The sequence below is a fragment of the Pseudophryne corroboree genome, chromosome 9, assembly GCF_028390025.1.
Source record: "Pseudophryne corroboree isolate aPseCor3 chromosome 9, aPseCor3.hap2, whole genome shotgun sequence".
NCBI lineage: Eukaryota > Metazoa > Chordata > Amphibia > Anura > Myobatrachidae > Pseudophryne > Pseudophryne corroboree.
In genome coordinates this window covers 70,387,656-70,398,446 of record NC_086452.1, presented here as the reverse complement: position 1 = coordinate 70,398,446, position 10,791 = coordinate 70,387,656, and positions in this window count along the sequence as shown.

The window sequence follows — 10,791 nt, the reverse complement described above, 5'->3', positions numbered from 1 at the left end:
AGATAGGATAGCCATCCGGGCCCGGACTCTTCCCGGAGGGAGTCTCCTTAAGGGCTTGTTCCAGTTCCGGGAGAGAGAAGGGGGATTCTAGCCAGGCGCTATCATCTTCTGATATCTTAGGAAGTCCTGCGTCACGGAGGTACCCTGCCACCAATTCCCTGGTTACCGATAATGATCCCGGGGTTTTAGGTTCCTGAAGATTGTATAATTTAGTGTAATAAGAGTGGAAAGCCTCGGCAATATCCTTGTATCGACTGGATAAATAGAGTGGCTCTCTGCGCGCGAAGCGCCCTGGCCAGAAGCTTCCCTGGTTTGTTACCCCATTGATAAAAACGATTCCTGCAAAGCCTATAGTCCCTTTTGATGTCTGAAAACAACAGGGCATTAAGAGCTGTTCTCGTCTCGGTCAGTGCGTTCAGCACCGATGGAGAGGAGCCCGTCTTATGCGTTGTCTCTAAGTCCCTCAGCCGCTGAAGTAAGGCAGTCTTTTCCCCCAGTCTTTCCTTTTTCAGCATGGAACCTAGCTGGATGAGTTTCCCCCGCAGAACACACTTGTGGGCTTCCCACACCGTGACCCGGGAGACGTCCGGCGTTTCGTTTGTTATAAAATAATTTTCCATTGTCTCAAGCACCTGGGGTTGAAATCTAGTGTCCATCAAGAGTTGTTCGTTCAACCGCCAGGTACATTGTTTGGAGTGTGGGTGAGACGTCTCCAGGGTCAGGGAGATAGGAGCGTGATCCGACCAGGTGATCAAGCCGATGAGTATCCCCAACTAGATGCAGAAATCTGTGGGGCAAGAGAAAGTAATCTAACCTAGAGTAGGTATCGTGGGGTCTGGAGTAGAACGTATAGTCCCTGTCCCCGGGGTGTTGGAGCCTCCAGGTGTCAACCAGCTGGTGGTCATGGAGAGAGCGGCGCACTCTACGGTGCGATGTTACAGAGGTTCTGGCCGGAGTCCCGGAGATGTCTACCTCCGGCTGGAGAGTCCAGTTAAGGTCACCTCCAATAACTGGGATACCTGTGATCAGGGGGGCAATGCGGTTGAGAACCCTCCCTAGAAAACTAGGTTGCGATTGATTGGGGACATATATGTTAATGAATGTATATGGCTGATCAAACAGTTTACATTTCACCAGGAGTGTCCTGCCCTCCTCTAACGACACCGATGTAAGTTCCCGAAAAGGCAAGCGTTTAGACAGCAAAATGGCGACACCCAAAGACTTGCCCTTGCTGTTGTTATTATAAAAGGAGTGCGGAAAATTTACGGTCCTTAAGGACCGGGGCCGCTCCCACTTTGAAGTGAGTTTCCTGTAGGAAGGCAACATCAGCCCGAAATGCAAAAAGGTCTCTAAGCAACCTTGAGCGTTTCTCTGGGACATTCAGGCCCTTAACATTTAGGGAAACCAATTTTATGGCTGTCACCTTGGGGTCAATCGCCATCATCGGGAAACCAGGGTAAAATGTTGAGTCTAGCAAGGAGGGCAGAACAACTCCCGGGACAGAGAACCACACATCTGGGAATAGAAGGGGAAAGAGAGAAAGAATGAAACAGAAGTAAGGAACACATAAGGAGAGAAATTCAAGGGACCTGGTCCAAACAAATATCCAGCAAATGAAGTCAGGAACGCAGAAAAAATAAAAAACACACTACCGCCTCTCGGGAGCTCGGATGCGTTACTCGCATCGGAGGCCGAGAATTCACGGGCGGTGTAGGGGCGAACTGGGGGGTCAGTGCTGACCCCAGCCCCAACAGGAATGTTGATATCACAATCAGAAATATAACTAACAGTTTGATCACACAACTATAGAGCAATGTAGAGAAACATCATAGAACCAAAAACAAATACCTCCCATTCGGTCGGGACAGTTAAGTATCCGCCGGGTCGAGTACGATCCCAATGCCTCGGTCACCTCCCCAAAGGGGGTATGAACCATAGAGCAAAGAGATCCCCCGAATCGGCAGGGAACAAGTTTAAGCTAAAGTAGGGACTCTCGAAAATATTAAGGAGAATATTCCGAATCATGTAGAGGCCCTCATTTCTTCAGCGACTGCGTAAGGGAGCGCTGCTCTCTAGGGGGTTTCGAGTTCCGGTGGACAAGGTGCCAGTCGTCGTCAGGGTGAGAGAGTTCTGGGGGTAGACCGCATGTCAGAGGCTCCCGCCAATCTGGGAGAGAGACCTGCGGCACACCCAACATTTGGCTGAAAAGGGGCAAATCAGAGGGGTCCTTAAAGGAGAGCAGTTTCCCATTTTGCGAGACCTGGAGTCCAAAAGGAAAGCTCCATCTATACTTAATACCCAGCTTCCGGAGTTCCGCGGTGAGCGGGTATAGGGCTCTTCGTTTCTGAAGGGTCGACCACAATAAATCCTGAAAGATCTGAAGTCTATGAGATGCAGTCTCTATCACATCCATGCGACGTGTTTTGCGGAGGATCTCCTCCTTTTCTGTGTAGTAGTGTAGACGGCAGATTATGTCGCGGGGGCGGTCGGAAGGTGTACCTCTGGGTCTCAGGGCTCGATGGGCCCTATCGAACTCTATGGTCGAGGCAGGGTCACGGCCCAGGAGATCGTTGAATACCGTCGTAAGGAAGCCTATAAGACAGTCGGACGAGATGTCCTCCGAGACCCCCCGGATCCTCAAATTGTTTCTCCTTCCGCGGTTATCTAAATCTTCTACACAGTCCTGGAGTTGTTGAAGGCTTGATGCTTGCTTAAGAACTGTGGCTCTAAGAGCGTTGTGTGCCGCTGCCGTGTCTGAAGAGAAGCCCTCCAGTGAAGACAGGCGGGTTCCAATGTGCGTTATTTCTGCCTGAACCGTTGCGATCTCCGAGCGAATAGTTACCCTCCAAATGCTCAAAGTCCTGCTTCGTAGGGAGGGCCTGAAGGAGGTTCAGGATCTTGGAGAGGCTTCCCGGGTCCATCGTAGTGTGTGGGTCTGCCAGTTGGAGTCCCCCTTGGGAGGCCGAGTCTGAGACAGGCGAAAGTCGTGGGGTCGAGGGCAAAGAGACATCCGTCGTGGAGTTGGAGCCCTGGGGAAGGAGAAATTGTCTCATACCGGCTGAAGTCGGAGTATCCATTGCACACGTTGGAGTGGTCTTTTGCGACTTCCTTCCTCCTCCTTGCGATCCCTTCTTACCTCTCACCATGAGGCACCCTAGTTGCTTCAGTGAGGCATCAGGGTAAGTGTTGTGTGATCAAAGCAGCATCCCGTCGGGGCCAGCGCCCGCACGCCACCCCAGAATCTAAGTGGCTAGCCGGACATCAGTGCAGAAGTAAACTTGCAGAGAGGAAACAGTAAGCCTGCATAGCCTCTGGGTGCCGACACAGCGGCGCACTGTTATGAGCAAAAGGTTAAATGGCAAAAATCCGGGCTCCGCTGTTTCACAGGTGTGATAGTAGAGTGGTCCAGGGGGAGCTGGGCATGGGGGTATTTGTAGTTCAGGTAGAGGTGGCTGCAGTTTTCAACCCGGGCCGCAGCTCCAGTAGAGCTCAGGGAGGGGGGGTAATTCCTAGCACTGTGAAAGGCCCACTAGGGACAGGCTGCCGGCTTGGGGGCCGCGGATAAACAGTGCCAGGGAAGGAAGCTGCAGGAGGCTCTATTCACTCCCTCACCAGAAGCAGCTGTTCGTCCTGGGGGCGAGTGAGGGCTCCGCCAGCCACAAGATGGCCGCCCTCCAATCACTAGATCCTATCTCCCCGCGGGCCCCCCAGCCGCCGTCTAACAAAGGGGGTTCAGCCGTGTGGGAGTGTAAGGGTTGAGGACCGTGGGTCTTGGAGCTCCGGGAGGCCGCTCTGCACACGCAGCGGGCCGCGGGCGCCGAGCAGCGCCAACCGCAAGATGGCCGCCGCCCGCCCGCCAGCCACACGTCCCGGCCGTTACCTTCAGCGGGTCTCGCTGGCCTCGAACTCCGGGAGGAGCCGCTGCTCGTCGGGTGCCTTGTCCTGCAGTGGGGAGCAGCGCTGGGACGGAGGAGAGAATCTGCGGTGCAGGAGGGTCCAGCGGCGATAGTCTTCAGCAGCCTGCTTCCGTAATTGAGGTCCCGGCTCCCGCGACGGAGGTAGGCCGCAATCCGCAGGGGGCAGCGCTGGTCCCCCCCGATTCCGCAGCACTACCCTCCCGAAGCAGGGCAGTTCTGCTGGTCCAGGCAGTGTTAATAGGGCCAGCTGTCGATTAAATTGCAGGCTAGGGCACCCTTTTTAGGGAGATGCAGGCTGGAGCTCCACTGCAACACAGCCTTCCCTGATGCCGGCCAGGCCACGCCCCCGAATCTACCATTTTCTATTAGACCACTGTTATTTGCAGACTTCTCAGAATGGGTGGCAACCTCGGGTATGGTCCCCTTGACTCCGGCACTCACTGTTATGGTGACCATAGCAAAACAAATGATTCTCTCTCACTGGATATATCCAACAGCCCCAAAGATACGGGAGTGGGAAAATGCATTGATTGAGGTCATCTATCATGAATGTCGCATGGCGACTTTGAATGCAATTAATGGGATTACTCTGTTTTATAAGAAGTGGGGTGCATTACTTCTCAATATGTCCCAGCTGACGCGGGACCGCATGCAAGAGGTGTTTGACCCGATATCAGGCCGTTGGCGGTCCCCTCCTGGTACCTCGTAGATGCAGTTACGTAAGAGATAACTAATACTTAATTGTGTCGTTTATTTGAGTGGTGTTTTTTGACAATGGCGGAGCAAAATGTTTAATCCCAAATGCACGGTATTAATCGAGATCACCCCCCCCCCCCTTTTCTCTCCATTTCCCATCTGTCCCCCCTGATCTTCTTATTCTATCTATTTTCCTTCTGCCATCTTCCTTTCAATAAATAAAACATAAAAAGGGACTGTCGATATGTATATTGTACTGCTCTAGAAATATACTAGTTATGTGTATTGCTGCTACCTTAATTGTGTGATTTATTGATTCTTGTATGTTTCCATTTCTGTACTTGTTGACAGTTCAATAAACAGATTTATTTTAAAAAAAACATGAGTTCCTCTAGGGCTCTCAAAGCCTGTTGTTGTTCTTGATCAAACTGAGGAACAATTTCAGAAGTTGGACTTGCTATCTTGTCTCTGTTCTTATGAAACTTTTTAAATAATAATTTTCGTGCATACAATTGTAAGTCCTTTTGTATATCAAACCTATCCATATTTTTAGTTGTTGCAAAACTAAGACCTCTGGATAGTATTTGAGTTTGTATGGGTTCCAAAATCCTCTGTGTCAAATTTATGATCTGGAGTTCCTCATTGTTTAAGTTCTTTTGTATGGGCGTCTCACCCTCTGGGGGGTATCTGTCACATTCTTTTTTGTTGTTGTTCCTTCTTCTTGTGCTTTCTCCCTCCCCGTCTTGTCTTCTTGATTCTATCGGACCTCGATCCCCATCTCTGTTTTTTGGGGCTTGACCTAAAAAATGAGCCCGTTGCCACTTATACATGGATGTTTCACTGGTCCCTTCTCCTTCCGATGATTCCAGTTCAGATGAACTGTATTGGGAGGGATTGCCTGGATCCTTTCTCCTAGATCTAATATTCCATTTGTAAACAGTGTTTTGCATGTAATCATTTTTGTCCCTTGAGAATTTGGATCTTTTTCGCTCCATTAAACCTCTCTCAAACCTATCCAAGTCATTTTTGTATTTTTCATAAGTCTTCTGAAATTCCTCCTCTTTCTCGAATATTTTTAGTTGTTCTCCTATTTTTTCTTTGTCTTTGTTGCATTGTTCCAAAGTTCTTGAATCATGTTTGATAAGTATATCCATGAGGTTTTTGGAACACGTCAGCAAGACTATTTCCCACTCCTTCTTAAGATCTTCCTCCAATTCGAAGGAGGGAAACAATTTAGGTCTTAGGCCCCTAGGGGTCATCTCAAATTTTATATAGTTTTCAAACGTGATCTTATTCCAATGTGTCTTAGTTTGTTTATAAAGTAAATTCTTTAGTTCATTGAGATTTTCGGTCCAATGATTGGCAGTATTTGTTAAACTGGCTTTCCCAAACCATGTATGCTGCCGAGAGATCCAGAAGGATTAATATTGAACAGTCACCATAGAGGTAAGATCATCTATATTAACCAAATTATTGTTATTCTCCCCCTCCCAGGATTCCTCAATAAACAAATCCCAGTCAGTAAATTCCAACATATCTTGAAGTTTGACCATAGCTTCTTTTGGCCATGTCACAGTAGATTTAATTTCAGGTTTAAAACGCTGGACTAGGGGTTTGTATGTGGGCACCAGAAACATAGAGATATGATCCGATTTGTCAGTGTTAGCATGCCTAAAAGGTAAATAAACTTCCTTGATGTTACAATACACATGGTCCAGTACATTTTTCCCTCTAGTAGGAGTATTAATGTACTGATAATATTTAGGCAAAACAGCCTTCAATCTAGCCTGATTAAAGTCACCCGCAACTAAGAATACACCATCAACATATTTAGATTCTAATTTAGCTATAGCAGTGTACAAACACCCCAAAGCTGATACCACATGAGCATCTGGGGGAATATAGACAACAACCACAATCACCACTGAAAATTCTCTCTGAAGATAAAAAGGACGGCATTTAACAATAGCATACTCTATATTTGGCGAACAGAAATTTTCAATGAGGAGTGCGTCAGAACACCAATTATCATTCACATACACGCAAACACCTCCGCCTTTGGATTTACCAGAATCCAAAGTCCTATCTGATCTAAATAATGTTCTGTCCGCAAGCTGTACAGCAGTATCCAACATATAATCGTTCAGCCAAGTCTCCGTAAATATCATAAGGGAACACGATTTTATAAGAAACTGGCTAGCTATTGTCGCCCGGATCTCATCTAATTTATTTGGAAGCGACCTCACATTTGCAAGAAACACACTGGGAAGAGCAGGTCTGTAAGGGCATAGACACAATCTCAGTCTAATGCCAGCTCTTTTCCCATGTTTCTGCTTCCTCTTCCTCCGAGGTCTGCGTTTCCACATGGACCTAATCAAGCAACCGGGCCTCCAGATTCTCTGTCCCTGATGCCCATGGTCCTCAGCACCTGTATCCTCCTCAGGCACAGTCTTCCTCCAAGTATGCACCCCCCCGTGCCTCCACTGGATGCCGCAGCAGAGCCGGCAGCACTAGACCTGCGCCCATTCCACAGGCCACGAGATCCTTCAGCAGCATCAGCCTTCATCCTCGGGTCAGGTTGCAGTCGCACTCTACAGAGACGCTGACCCTGGGATCTCCCAGCAGCCCCGGCTGCAGCATCCAGCTCCGAGTCACATAGTGATTGCACACTGCGATGACGCTGACTCCTTTGCCGGGACGAAAACTCCTCCGCCACACCACGGCCCCGCCACCTTGGACTCTCCTCCGCACCTGCGGTCGCCACAGGACCCGCACCGATCCCATCGGGGTCAGGACCCCTCAGCAGCAGGACTCCTTGCCAGCCATCCGCCGACCACGGATCACCAGTGGGCTCACCAGCACCGGGCTGATCACACCAGGCAGCACGAAATGCCAGCAGCTCGCCACGGGTGTACACGGCTCTGTCCACTCCCAGGCCCCCAGGACCAGGCTTAGCACAGCCAGGGTAAGAGCAATGATACTGTGGAGTTCCATACTTCTTTTATTATCTTTTTCCATTATTCTTGTATAGTATACAGTTCCGTGCCTCTGCTCTCCGCTCACAGCCGCTGCGTCTGAATGCGCCGCCACCTCTCCTCCTCATCCTCGTTATAAGCCAATATAATACGTTTGTGTAACAATGACAAAATGTTCACCCAACATGTTTCATCTGTGGCAACATCTTCAGGGGTGGTAATTTTTTTAGAACATTCTGTATCTTGTGACAGGTGCAGCTTTCACGGGGTTCTCTGAATACAACCTCCCTTTCGCCCTCCGACAGCACCATGGGACCTCAACCTGGTCCTCTCTTTTCTGCAGTCTCCGTTATTTGAGCCTCTGGAGTTGGTGGAGATGAAAAATCTCACCTGGAAGGTGGTCCTTCTCCTGGCTCTGGCTTCGGCCAGACGGGTGTCGGAACTTGGGGCTCTCTCTTGTCGACTTCTTTACATGGTATTTCATGAGGATAGGGCAGAGCTTCGTACTCGTATGTCTTTTCTTCCGAAGGTGGTGTCCGATTTTCACATCAATCAGCCACTTGTGGTTCCGGCCCTCTCGGCGGACTCACCGGATTCGAGTTCGTTGGATGTTGGCAGGGCGCTCAGAATCTATGTGGATAGGACTTCGGCTATTCGGAAGTCTGACTCCTTATTTGTTCTGTACGATGCTGCCCGTCGTGGATGGCCGGCTTCTAAGCAGACGTTGTCCCGATGCATTCAGCTGACCATCAGACAAGCTTATTTGGCGGCTTCTTGAGAGCCTCCATCTTCCATTTCGGCGCACTCTACGTGCTCTGTGGGTCTTTCATGGGCGGCCGCCCGTGGGGTTTCCATGACTACTTTGTCGCGCTGCTATTTGGTCGGCCCGACATACGTTTGTCAAGTTTTACAGGTTTGACACTTTTGCGGCCTCTGCGTCACAGTTTGGCTGGGCAGTTTTGCAGGAATCGCCGCGCTCTCCCTCCCGTCTTGGGAGCTCTGGGACGTCCCCATTGTGACTGCTCTCCAGTGTCCCCTAGTGGATGAAGGAGAAATCAGGATTTTGGTACTTACCGATAAATCCCTTTCTCCGATTCCACAGGGGACACTGGATGCCCACCCAGCGCTGTTTCCTCCTTTTTCACTTCACGGTTTGCATGTCACTGAGTGACTGCTTGTTTTGTTCAGGTTAACCTTTCTCTACGGTTATAGGGTTCCAGGTTTACTTGGTGTTATCCTGTTTTACATGGCTTAGTTAACCTCCTCTATTTTAACGTTGGTCTCTTCCCGCTCTCCTCGGGCACAGTTTTAGGTAGACTGGCTTAGAGGGGGGACATAGTAGGGGAGGAGCTATCCGCATTGTTAAAGTTTTAAAGTGCCAGCTCCCAGTTACTGCCTACTATATCCCCATTGTGACTGCTCTCCAGTGTCCCCTGTGGAATCGGAGAAAGGGATTTTTGTACATTTTTTGGTGGTTTGAAGCCGCACAATTTAATAAAGCATAAACTGCTAGAAAAGCATCAGATAACAGAAGTATTACAAAATGCCACAGTATACATCACCATTGTAACAAATACATAATAAAAAAATTAAAAAAGGCAGGTTCGCAAACCCCCGGGAAAACACAGCAGAGGGTGTTTGTGACAGGTGATAGCTAAAATTTCAGCCAATTGGTCCAAGAAGTATTATGATGCCTATAAAAAGGGACAGCAACCTGTGCACTAGTGTGTGAGGTTTCTAGAAGTACAATGCATTCATGCAATAGCTGTATGGCACTTTCACCAGTGGAGAAGGGAGAAGCACCAGAGCCCGGACATTTTTCTTTACGTGTAAACCCTGCACTGCTTTCAGATCAGGGAGGGGGACAAAAGTTTCACCTCAACCACATAAACCCCTTGAATCTTTATAGCCGGTGAGAGAAGATTTGGAGTCAGTAACCTTACACTCCCTTGTAGTATCTGTGCTGCACAACTTATTGGGGGTAAGTCAATTAGGTGCGATTATATCACACCTGTGAGTAAGTGTAGCTATAGGCCACACTTACAGTACATCTGGAATCACAGATCTTTGTGTAAATGCAAGCTGCAAGGAGGGCGAGTTCCAACGCTATAGCAGCTGTTTGCACGCCATCACAACAGTTACTCGTCCTCACATGTGGGTTCATTGAATGTCCCCCCAGCAGCGTCTCCGTTTCGGCCCGGGCATTTGTGAAGGTGCACGTGGCTGGGGGCGTTCCGCTAGTCAAGGGGGCGTGGACTCATGGCACCCCCCCATTTCTATAGCGATGCTTGCTGGGGGTGGGGGCGCGCTGCGAATCCGGAGGGCATGGACTGGCACCACTCCCCCATTTCCACGGAGACCGGGCTGGGGGGCGGCTAAACCAGAGAGCCGGAGGCTGCGCTGCGCTGCGCACGCACGGCCTTCCCGACTCTCTGGGGGACCGGCCCTTCTGGCATTTTTCAAGGGAATTTTCTGAAATGCTTAGTGCAGGCATGTCCAAACTGCGGCCCTCCAGCTGTTGTGAAACTACATATCCCAGCATGCCGACAGTTTTGCTGTCAGAGAATGCTAAAGCTGTGTCAGGGCATGCTGGGATGTGTAGTTTCTCAACAGCTGGAGGGCCGAAGTTTGGACATGCCTGGCTTAGTGCATCCGCTTCCCCTGCCAGGAGTCACAGTGGTATGAGCACAAGGCAGCCTTTCATTGGCTTACAGGATTACCTAATGTCTTGAGAGCTGTAGTTTGCACACAGATTGTACCAAGACCACCTCACTGCAGGGCAGAGATTTACAGTAAGCACTGCCGTTATCCCATAATGTGCAGGTCATGTTTAATGCCAATGTGAAAGTGTGTTCTATCCGAGCTCATGACACCTATATCCTCATATAATTAACCCTTCATTCTAAGGGGGTAATTCAGATCTGATTGTAGATCAGTTACTCAGACAAGTGGGGGGACGCCCAGCACAGGGCTAGTCTGCCCTGCATGTCTGGCCCTGTATACCGCCCCAGCACGTGTGCAAAAGCATTGCACGGCGGCGATGCTTTTGCACCCGCCAAGTAGCTCCCTGTCTGCGCTGGCAGGCGGCTACCCGCTGCGCCCTGGGTCGCAGGGGCTGTGTGTGACGTCACGCAGCCACCGCGGCCCGCACCAGTCCGGACCGCGCCCCACCAACGGCATTCTATCACCGTTGGCACGCCCCG